A 9,388-nucleotide genomic window follows, 5' to 3' on the forward strand; every position below is an offset into this window, starting at 1 on the left:
CAGTGGCAGCCAATCAGAGTGCGAGAAAAGCGCTCCCAAATGGCCTAACAGTGGCAGCCAATCAGAGTGCGAGAAAAGCGCTCCCAAATGGCCTAACAGTGGCAGCCAATCAGAGTGCGAGAAAAGCGCTCCCAAATGGCCTAACAGTGGCAGCCAATCAGAGTGCGAGAAAAGCGCTCCCAAATGGCCTAACAGTGGCAGCCAATCAGAGTGCGAGAAAAGCGCTCCCAAATGGCCTAACAGTGGCAGCCAATCAGAGTGCGAGAAAAGCGCTCCCAAATGGCCTAACAGTGGCAGCCAATCAGAGTGCGAGAAAAGCGCTCCCAAATGGCCTAACAGTGGCAGCCAATCAGAGTGCGAGAAAAGCGCTCCCAAATGGCCTAACAGTGGCAGCCAATCAGAGTGCGAGAAAAGCGCTCCCAAATGGCCTAACAGTGGCAGCCAATCAGAGTGCGAGAAAAGCGCTCCCAAATGGCCTAACAGTGGCAGCCAATCAGAGTGCGAGAAAAGCGCTCCCAAATGGCCTAACAGTGGCAGCCAATCAGAGTGCGAGAAAAGCGCTCCCAAATGGCCTAACAGTGGCAGCCAATCAGAGTGCGAGAAAAGCGCTCCCAAATGGCCTAACAGTGGCAGCCAATCAGAGTGCGAGAAAAGCGCTCCCAAATGGCCTAACAGTGGCAGCCAATCAGAGTGCGAGAAAAGCGCTCCCAAATGGCCTAACAGTGGCAGCCAATCAGAGTGCGAGAAAAGCGCTCCCAAATGGCCTAACAGTGGCAGCCAATCAGAGTGCGAGAAAAGCGCTCCCAAATGGCCTAACAGTGGCAGCCAATCAGAGTGCGAGAAAAGCGCTCCCAAATGGCCTAACAGTGGCAGCCAATCAGAGTGCGAGAAAAGCGCTCCCAAATGGCCTAACAGTGGCAGCCAGCTAGAGCTAGCTTAAGTTAGCTTGGGTTAGCTTGAGTTAGCTTTAATTAGCTTTAATTAGCTTAAGCTAGCTTAAGTTAGCTTGGGTTAGCTTGAGTTAGCTTGAGCTAGCTTGAGTTAGCTTGAATTAGCTTGAGTTAGCTTGAATTAGCTTGAGTTAGCTTGAGTTAGCTTGAATTAGCTTGAGTTAGCTTGAGTTAGCTCGGGTTAGCTTGAGTTTGACTTCATTAACCCAAGTTAGCTTGGGTTAACTTCATTAAGTTAGCTTGAACTAGCTTGAGTTAGCTTGAGTTAGCTTGAGTTAGCTTGAGTTAGCTTGAGTTAGCTTGTCTTAGCTTTAGCTAGCTTGAGTTAGCTTGAACTAGCTTTAGCTACCTTGAGTTAGCTTGAGTTAGCGCGGGTTAGCTTGAGTTAGCTTGAGTTAGCTTGAGTTAGCTTTAGCTAGCTTGAGTTAGCTTGAGTTAGCTTGAGTTAGCTTGAGTTAGCTTGAATTAGCTTGAGTTAGCTTGAGTTAGCTTTAGCTAGCTTGGGTTAGCTTGAGCTAGCTTGAGTTAGCTCGGGTTAGCTTGAGTTAGCTTGAGTTAGCTTTAGCTAGCTTGAGTTAGCTTGAGTTAGCTTGAGTTAGCTTGAGTTAGCTTTAGCTAGCTTGAGTTAGCTTGAACTAGCTTGAGTTAGCTTGAGCTAGCTTGAGTTAGCTTGAGTTAGCTTGAGTTAGCTTTAGCTAGCTTGAGTTAGCTTGAACTAGCTTTAGTTAGCTTGAGTTAGCTTGAGTTAGCTTGAGTTAGCTTGAGTTAGCTTGTCTTAGCTTTAGCTAGCTTGAGTTAGCTTGAACTAGCTTTAGCTACCTTGAGTTAGCTTGAGTTAGCTCGGGTTAGCTTGAGTTAGCTTGAGTTAGCTTGAGTTAGCTTTAGCTAGCTTGAGTTAGCTTGAGTTAGCTTGAGTTAGCTTGAACTAGCTTGAGTTAGCTTGAGTTAGCTTGAGTTAGCTTGAGTTAGCTTGAGTTAGCTTGAGTTAGCTTGTCTTAGCTTTAGCTAGCTTGAGTTAGCTTGAACTAGCTTTAGCTACCTTGAGTTAGCTTGAGTTAGCTCGGGTTAGCTTGAGTTAGCTTGAGTTAGCTTGAGTTAGCTTTAGCTAGCTTGAGTTAGCTTGAGTTAGCTTGAGTTAGCTTGAGTTAGCTTGAATTAGCTTGAGTTAGCTTGAGTTAGCTTTAGCTAGCTTGGGTTAGCTTGAGCTAGCTTGAGTTAGCTCGGGTTAGCTTGAGTTAGCTTGAGTTAGCTTTAGCTAGCTTGAGTTAGCTTGAGTTAGCTTGAGTTAGCTTGAGTTAGCTTTAGCTAGCTTGAGTTAGCTTGAACTAGCTTGAGTTAGCTTGAGCTAGCTTGAGTTAGCTTGAGTTAGCTTGAGTTAGCTTTAGCTAGCTTGAGTTAGCTTGAACTAGCTTGAGTTAGCTTGAGTTAGCTTGAGTTAGCTTGTCTTAGCTTTAGCTAGCTTGAGCTAGCTTGAACTAGCTTTAGCTACCTTGAGTTAGCTTGAGTTAGCTCGGGTTAGCTTGAGTTAGCTTGAGTTAGCTTGAGTTAGCTTTAGCTAGCTTGAGTTAGCTTGAGTTAGCTTGAGTTAGCTTGAACTAGCTTGAGTTAGCTTGAGTTAGCTTGAGTTAGCTTGAGTTAGCTTGAGTTAGCTTGTCTTAGCTTTAGCTAGCTTGAGTTAGCTTGAACTAGCTTTAGCTACCTTGAGTTAGCTTGAGTTAGCTCGGGTTAGCTTGAGTTAGCTTGAGTTAGCTTGAGTTAGCTTTAGCTAGCTTGAGTTAGCTTGAGTTAGCTTGAGTTAGCTTGAGTTAGCTTGAATTAGCTTGAGTTAGCTTGAGTTAGCTTTAGCTAGCTTGGGTTAGCTTGAGCTAGCTTGAGTTAGCTCGGGTTAGCTTGAGTTAGCTTGAGTTAGCTTTAGCTAGCTTGAGTTAGCTTGAGTTAGCTTGAGTTAGCTTGAGTTAGCTTTAGCTAGCTTGAGTTAGCTTGAACTAGCTTGAGTTAGCTTGAGCTAGCTTGAGTTAGCTTGAGTTAGCTTGAGTTAGCTTTAGCTAGCTTGAGTTAGCTTGAACTAGCTTGAGTTAGCTTGAGCTAGCTTGAGTTAGCTTGAGTTAGCTTGAGTTAGCTTTAGCTAGCTTGAGTTAGCTTGAACTAGCTTGAGTTAGCTTGAGTTAGCTTGAGTTAGCTTGAGTTAGCTTGTCTTAGCTTTAGCTAGCTTGAGCTAGCTTGAACTAGCTTTAGCTACCTTGAGTTAGCTTGAGTTAGCTCGGGTTAGCTTGAGTTAGCTTGAGTTAGCTTGAGTTAGCTTGAGCTAGCTTGAGTTAGCTTGAGTTAGCTTGAGTTAGCTTTAGCTAGCTTGAGTTAGCTTGAACTAGCTTGAGTTAGCTTGAGCTAGCTTGAGTTAGCTTGAGTTAGCTTGAGTTAGCTTTAGCTAGCTTGAGTTAGCTTGAACTAGCTTGAGTTAGCTTGAGTTAGCTTGAGTTAGCTTGAGTTAGCTTGTCTTAGCTTTAGCTAGCTTGAGCTAGCTTGAACTAGCTTTAGCTACCTTGAGTTAGCTTGAGTTAGCTCGGGTTAGCTTGAGTTAGCTTGAGTTAGCTTGAGTTAGCTTTAGCTAGCTTGAGTTAGCTTGAGTTAGCTTGAGTTAGCTTGAACTAGCTTGAGTTAGCTTGAGTTAGCTTGAGTTAGCTTGAGTTAGCTTGAGTTAGCTTGAGTTAGCTTGTCTTAGCTTTAGCTAGCTTGAGTTAGCTTGAACTAGCTTTAGCTACCTTGAGTTAGCTTGAGTTAGCTCGGGTTAGCTTGAGTTAGCTTGAGTTAGCTTGAGTTAGCTTTAGCTAGCTTGAGTTAGCTTGAGTTAGCTTGAGTTAGCTTGAGTTAGCTTGAATTAGCTTGAGTTAGCTTGAGTTAGCTTTAGCTAGCTTGGGTTAGCTTGAGCTAGCTTGAGTTAGCTCGGGTTAGCTTGAGTTAGCTTGAGTTAGCTTTAGCTAGCTTGAGTTAGCTTGAGTTAGCTTGAGTTAGCTTGAGTTAGCTTTAGCTAGCTTGAGTTAGCTTGAACTAGCTTGAGTTAGCTTGAGCTAGCTTGAGTTAGCTTGAGTTAGCTTGAGTTAGCTTTAGCTAGCTTGAGTTAGCTTGAACTAGCTTTAGTTAGCTTGAGTTAGCTTGAGTTAGCTTGAGTTAGCTTGAGTTAGCTTGTCTTAGCTTTAGCTAGCTTGAGTTAGCTTGAACTAGCTTTAGCTACCTTGAGTTAGCTTGAGTTAGCTCGGGTTAGCTTGAGTTAGCTTGAGTTAGCTTGAGTTAGCTTTAGCTAGCTTGAGTTAGCTTGAGTTAGCTTGAGTTAGCTTGAGTTAGCTTGAGTTAGCTTGAGTTAGCTTGTCTTAGCTTTAGCTAGCTTGAGTTAGCTTGAACTAGCTTTAGCTACCTTGAGTTAGCTTGAGTTAGCTCGGGTTAGCTTGAGTTAGCTTGAGTTAGCTTGAGTTAGCTTTAGCTAGCTTGAGTTAGCTTGAGTTAGCTTGAGTTAGCTTGAGTTAGCTTGAATTAGCTTGAGTTAGCTTGAGTTAGCTTTAGCTAGCTTGGGTTAGCTTGAGCTAGCTTGAGTTAGCTCGGGTTAGCTTGAGTTAGCTTGAGTTAGCTTTAGCTAGCTTGAGTTAGCTTGAGTTAGCTTGAGTTAGCTTGAGTTAGCTTTAGCTAGCTTGAGTTAGCTTGAACTAGCTTGAGTTAGCTTGAGCTAGCTTGAGTTAGCTTGAGTTAGCTTGAGTTAGCTTTAGCTAGCTTGAGTTAGCTTGAACTAGCTTTAGTTAGCTTGAGTTAGCTTGAGTTAGCTTTAGCTAGCTTGGGTTAGCTTGAGCTAGCTTGAGTTAGCTCGGGTTAGCTTGAGTTAGCTTGAGTTAGCTTTAGCTAGCTTGAGTTAGCTTGAGTTAGCTTGAGTTAGCTTGAGTTAGCTTTAGCTAGCTTGAGTTAGCTTGAACTAGCTTGAGTTAGCTTGAGCTAGCTTGAGTTAGCTTGAGTTAGCTTGAGTTAGCTTTAGCTAGCTTGAGTTAGCTTGAACTAGCTTTAGTTAGCTTGAGTTAGCTTGAGTTAGCTTGAGTTAGCTTGAGTTAGCTTGTCTTAGCTTTAGCTAGCTTGAGTTAGCTTGAACTAGCTTTAGCTACCTTGAGTTAGCTTGAGTTAGCTCGGGTTAGCTTGAGTTAGCTTGAGTTAGCTTGAGTTAGCTTTAGCTAGCTTGAGTTAGCTTGAGTTAGCTTGAGTTAGCTTGAGTTAGCTTGAGTTAGCTTGAGTTAGCTTGTCTTAGCTTTAGCTAGCTTGAGTTAGCTTGAACTAGCTTTAGCTACCTTGAGTTAGCTTGAGTTAGCTCGGGTTAGCTTGAGTTAGCTTGAGTTAGCTTGAGTTAGCTTTAGCTAGCTTGAGTTAGCTTGAGTTAGCTTGAGTTAGCTTGAGTTAGCTTGAATTAGCTTGAGTTAGCTTGAGTTAGCTTTAGCTAGCTTGGGTTAGCTTGAGCTAGCTTGAGTTAGCTCGGGTTAGCTTGAGTTAGCTTGAGTTAGCTTTAGCTAGCTTGAGTTAGCTTGAGTTAGCTTGAGTTAGCTTGAGTTAGCTTTAGCTAGCTTGAGTTAGCTTGAACTAGCTTGAGTTAGCTTGAGCTAGCTTGAGTTAGCTTGAGTTAGCTTGAGTTAGCTTTAGCTAGCTTGAGTTAGCTTGAACTAGCTTGAGTTAGCTTGAGTTAGCTTGAGTTAGCTTGTCTTAGCTTTAGCTAGCTTGAGCTAGCTTGAACTAGCTTTAGCTACCTTGAGTTAGCTTGAGTTAGCTCGGGTTAGCTTGAGTTAGCTTGAGTTAGCTTGAGTTAGCTTTAGCTAGCTTGAGTTAGCTTGAGTTAGCTTGAGTTAGCTTGAACTAGCTTGAGTTAGCTTGAGTTAGCTTGAGTTAGCTTGAGTTAGCTTGAGTTAGCTTGTCTTAGCTTTAGCTAGCTTGAGTTAGCTTGAACTAGCTTTAGCTACCTTGAGTTAGCTTGAGTTAGCTCGGGTTAGCTTGAGTTAGCTTGAGTTAGCTTGAGTTAGCTTTAGCTAGCTTGAGTTAGCTTGAGTTAGCTTGAGTTAGCTTGAGTTAGCTTGAATTAGCTTGAGTTAGCTTGAGTTAGCTTTAGCTAGCTTGGGTTAGCTTGAGCTAGCTTGAGTTAGCTCGGGTTAGCTTGAGTTAGCTTGAGTTAGCTTTAGCTAGCTTGAGTTAGCTTGAGTTAGCTTGAGTTAGCTTGAGTTAGCTTTAGCTAGCTTGAGTTAGCTTGAACTAGCTTGAGTTAGCTTGAGCTAGCTTGAGTTAGCTTGAGTTAGCTTGAGTTAGCTTTAGCTAGCTTGAGTTAGCTTGAACTAGCTTGAGTTAGCTTGAGCTAGCTTGAGTTAGCTTGAGTTAGCTTGAGTTAGCTTTAGCTAGCTTGAGTTAGCTTGAACTAGCTTGAGTTAGCTTGAGTTAGCTTGAGTTAGCTTGAGTTAGCTTGTCTTAGCTTTAGCTAGCTTGAGCTAGCTTGAACTAGCTTTAGCTACCTTGAGTTAGCTTGAGTTAGCTCGGGTTAGCTTGAGTTAGCTTGAGTTAGCTTGAGTTAGCTTGAGCTAGCTTGAGTTAGCTTGAGTTAGCTTGAGTTAGCTTTAGCTAGCTTGAGTTAGCTTGAACTAGCTTGAGTTAGCTTGAGCTAGCTTGAGTTAGCTTGAGTTAGCTTGAGTTAGCTTTAGCTAGCTTGAGTTAGCTTGAACTAGCTTGAGTTAGCTTGAGTTAGCTTGAGTTAGCTTGAGTTAGCTTGTCTTAGCTTTAGCTAGCTTGAGCTAGCTTGAACTAGCTTTAGCTACCTTGAGTTAGCTTGAGTTAGCTCGGGTTAGCTTGAGTTAGCTTGAGTTAGCTTGAGTTAGCTTTAGCTAGCTTGAGTTAGCTTGAGTTAGCTTGAGTTAGCTTGAACTAGCTTGAGTTAGCTTGAGTTAGCTTGAGTTAGCTTGAGTTAGCTTGAGTTAGCTTGAGTTAGCTTGTCTTAGCTTTAGCTAGCTTGAGTTAGCTTGAACTAGCTTTAGCTACCTTGAGTTAGCTTGAGTTAGCTCGGGTTAGCTTGAGTTAGCTTGAGTTAGCTTGAGTTAGCTTTAGCTAGCTTGAGTTAGCTTGAGTTAGCTTGAGTTAGCTTGAGTTAGCTTGAATTAGCTTGAGTTAGCTTGAGTTAGCTTTAGCTAGCTTGGGTTAGCTTGAGCTAGCTTGAGTTAGCTCGGGTTAGCTTGAGTTAGCTTGAGTTAGCTTTAGCTAGCTTGAGTTAGCTTGAGTTAGCTTGAGTTAGCTTGAGTTAGCTTTAGCTAGCTTGAGTTAGCTTGAACTAGCTTGAGTTAGCTTGAGCTAGCTTGAGTTAGCTTGAGTTAGCTTGAGTTAGCTTTAGCTAGCTTGAGTTAGCTTGAACTAGCTTTAGTTAGCTTGAGTTAGCTTGAGTTAGCTTGAGTTAGCTTGAGTTAGCTTGTCTTAGCTTTAGCTAGCTTGAGTTAGCTTGAACTAGCTTTAGCTACCTTGAGTTAGCTTGAGTTAGCTCGGGTTAGCTTGAGTTAGCTTGAGTTAGCTTGAGTTAGCTTTAGCTAGCTTGAGTTAGCTTGAGTTAGCTTGAGTTAGCTTGAGTTAGCTTGAGTTAGCTTGTCTTAGCTTTAGCTAGCTTGAGTTAGCTTGAACTAGCTTTAGCTACCTTGAGTTAGCTTGAGTTAGCTCGGGTTAGCTTGAGTTAGCTTGAGTTAGCTTGAGTTAGCTTTAGCTAGCTTGAGTTAGCTTGAGTTAGCTTGAGTTAGCTTGAGTTAGCTTGAATTAGCTTGAGTTAGCTTGAGTTAGCTTTAGCTAGCTTGGGTTAGCTTGAGCTAGCTTGAGTTAGCTCGGGTTAGCTTGAGTTAGCTTGAGTTAGCTTTAGCTAGCTTGAGTTAGCTTGAGTTAGCTTGAGTTAGCTTGAGTTAGCTTTAGCTAGCTTGAGTTAGCTTGAACTAGCTTGAGTTAGCTTGAGCTAGCTTGAGTTAGCTTGAGTTAGCTTGAGTTAGCTTTAGCTAGCTTGAGTTAGCTTGAACTAGCTTGAGTTAGCTTGAGTTAGCTTGAGTTAGCTTGAGTTAGCTTGAGTTAGCTTGTCTTAGCTTTAGCTAGCTTGAGTTAGCTTGAACTAGCTTTAGCTACCTTGAGTTAGCTTGAGTTAGCTCGGGTTAGCTTGAGTTAGCTTGAGTTAGCTTGAGTTAGCTTTAGCTAGCTTGAGTTAGCTTGAGTTAGCTTGAGTTAGCTTGAACTAGCTTGAGTTAGCTTGAGTTAGCTTGAGTTAGCTTGAGTTAGCTTGAGTTAGCTTGTCTTAGCTTTAGCTAGCTTGAGTTAGCTTGAACTAGCTTTAGCTACCTTCAGTTAGCTTGAGTTAGCTCGGGTTAGCTTGAGTTAGCTTGAGTTAGCTTGAGTTAGCTTTAGCTAGCTTGAGTTAGCTTGAGTTAGCTTGAGTTAGCTTGAGTTAGCTTGAATTAGCTTGAGTTAGCTTGAGTTAGCTTTAGCTAGCTTGGGTTAGCTTGAGCTAGCTTGAGTTAGCTCGGGTTAGCTTGAGTTAGCTTGAGTTAGCTTTAGCTAGCTTGAGTTAGCTTGAGTTAGCTTGAGTTAGCTTGAGTTAGCTTTAGCTAGCTTGAGTTAGCTTGAGCTAGCTGAGTTAGCTTGAGTTAGCTAGCTTGAGCTTGAGCTAGCTAGCTAGCTTGAGCTTGAGCTAGCTAGCTCGCTTGAGCTTGAGCTTGAGCTAGCTAGCTTGAGCTTGAGCTAGCTAGCTAGCTTGAGCTTGAGCTTGAGCTAGCTGGCTTGAGCTTGAGCTAGCTAGCTTGAGCTTGAGCTAGCTAGCTAGCTAGCTTGAGCTTGAGCTTGAGCTAGCTAGCTAGCTTGAGCTAGCTATCTAGCTTGAGCTTGAGCTAGCTAGCTAGCTTGAGCTTGAGCTTGAGCTTGAGCTAGCTGGCTTGAGCTTGAGCTAGCTAGCTTGAGCTTGAGCTAGCTAGCTAGCCTGAGCTTGAGCTTGAGCTAGCTGGCTTGAGCTTGAGCTAGCTAGCTTGAGCTTGAGCTAGCTAGCTAGCTTGAGCTTGAGCTTGAGCTAGCTAGCTAGCTAGCTTGAGCTTGAGCTTGAGCTTGAGCTAGCTAGCTTGAGCTTGAGCTAGCTAGCTAGCTTGAGCTTGAGCTTGAGCTAGCTAGCTTGAGCTTGAGCTTGAGCTAGCTAGCTTGAGCTTGAGCTTGAGCTAGCTAGCTTGAGCTTGAGCTTGAGCTAGCTAGCTTGAGCTTGAGCTTGAGCTAGCTAGCTAGCTAGCTTGAGCTTGAGCTAGCTAGCTTGAGCTTGAGCTAGCTAGCTAGCTTGAGATTGAGCTTGAGCTAGCTGGCTTGAGCTTGAGCTAGCTAGCTTGAGCTTGAGCTAGCTAGCTTGAGCTTGAGCTAGCTAGCTAGCTTGAACTTGAGCT

The sequence above is a fragment of the Convolutriloba macropyga genome, unplaced genomic scaffold (genome assembly GCF_964194025.1).
Source record: "Convolutriloba macropyga unplaced genomic scaffold, txConMacr16.3 SCAFFOLD_4900, whole genome shotgun sequence".
In the NCBI taxonomy this organism is placed as follows: Eukaryota; Metazoa; Xenacoelomorpha; order Acoela; family Convolutidae; genus Convolutriloba; species Convolutriloba macropyga.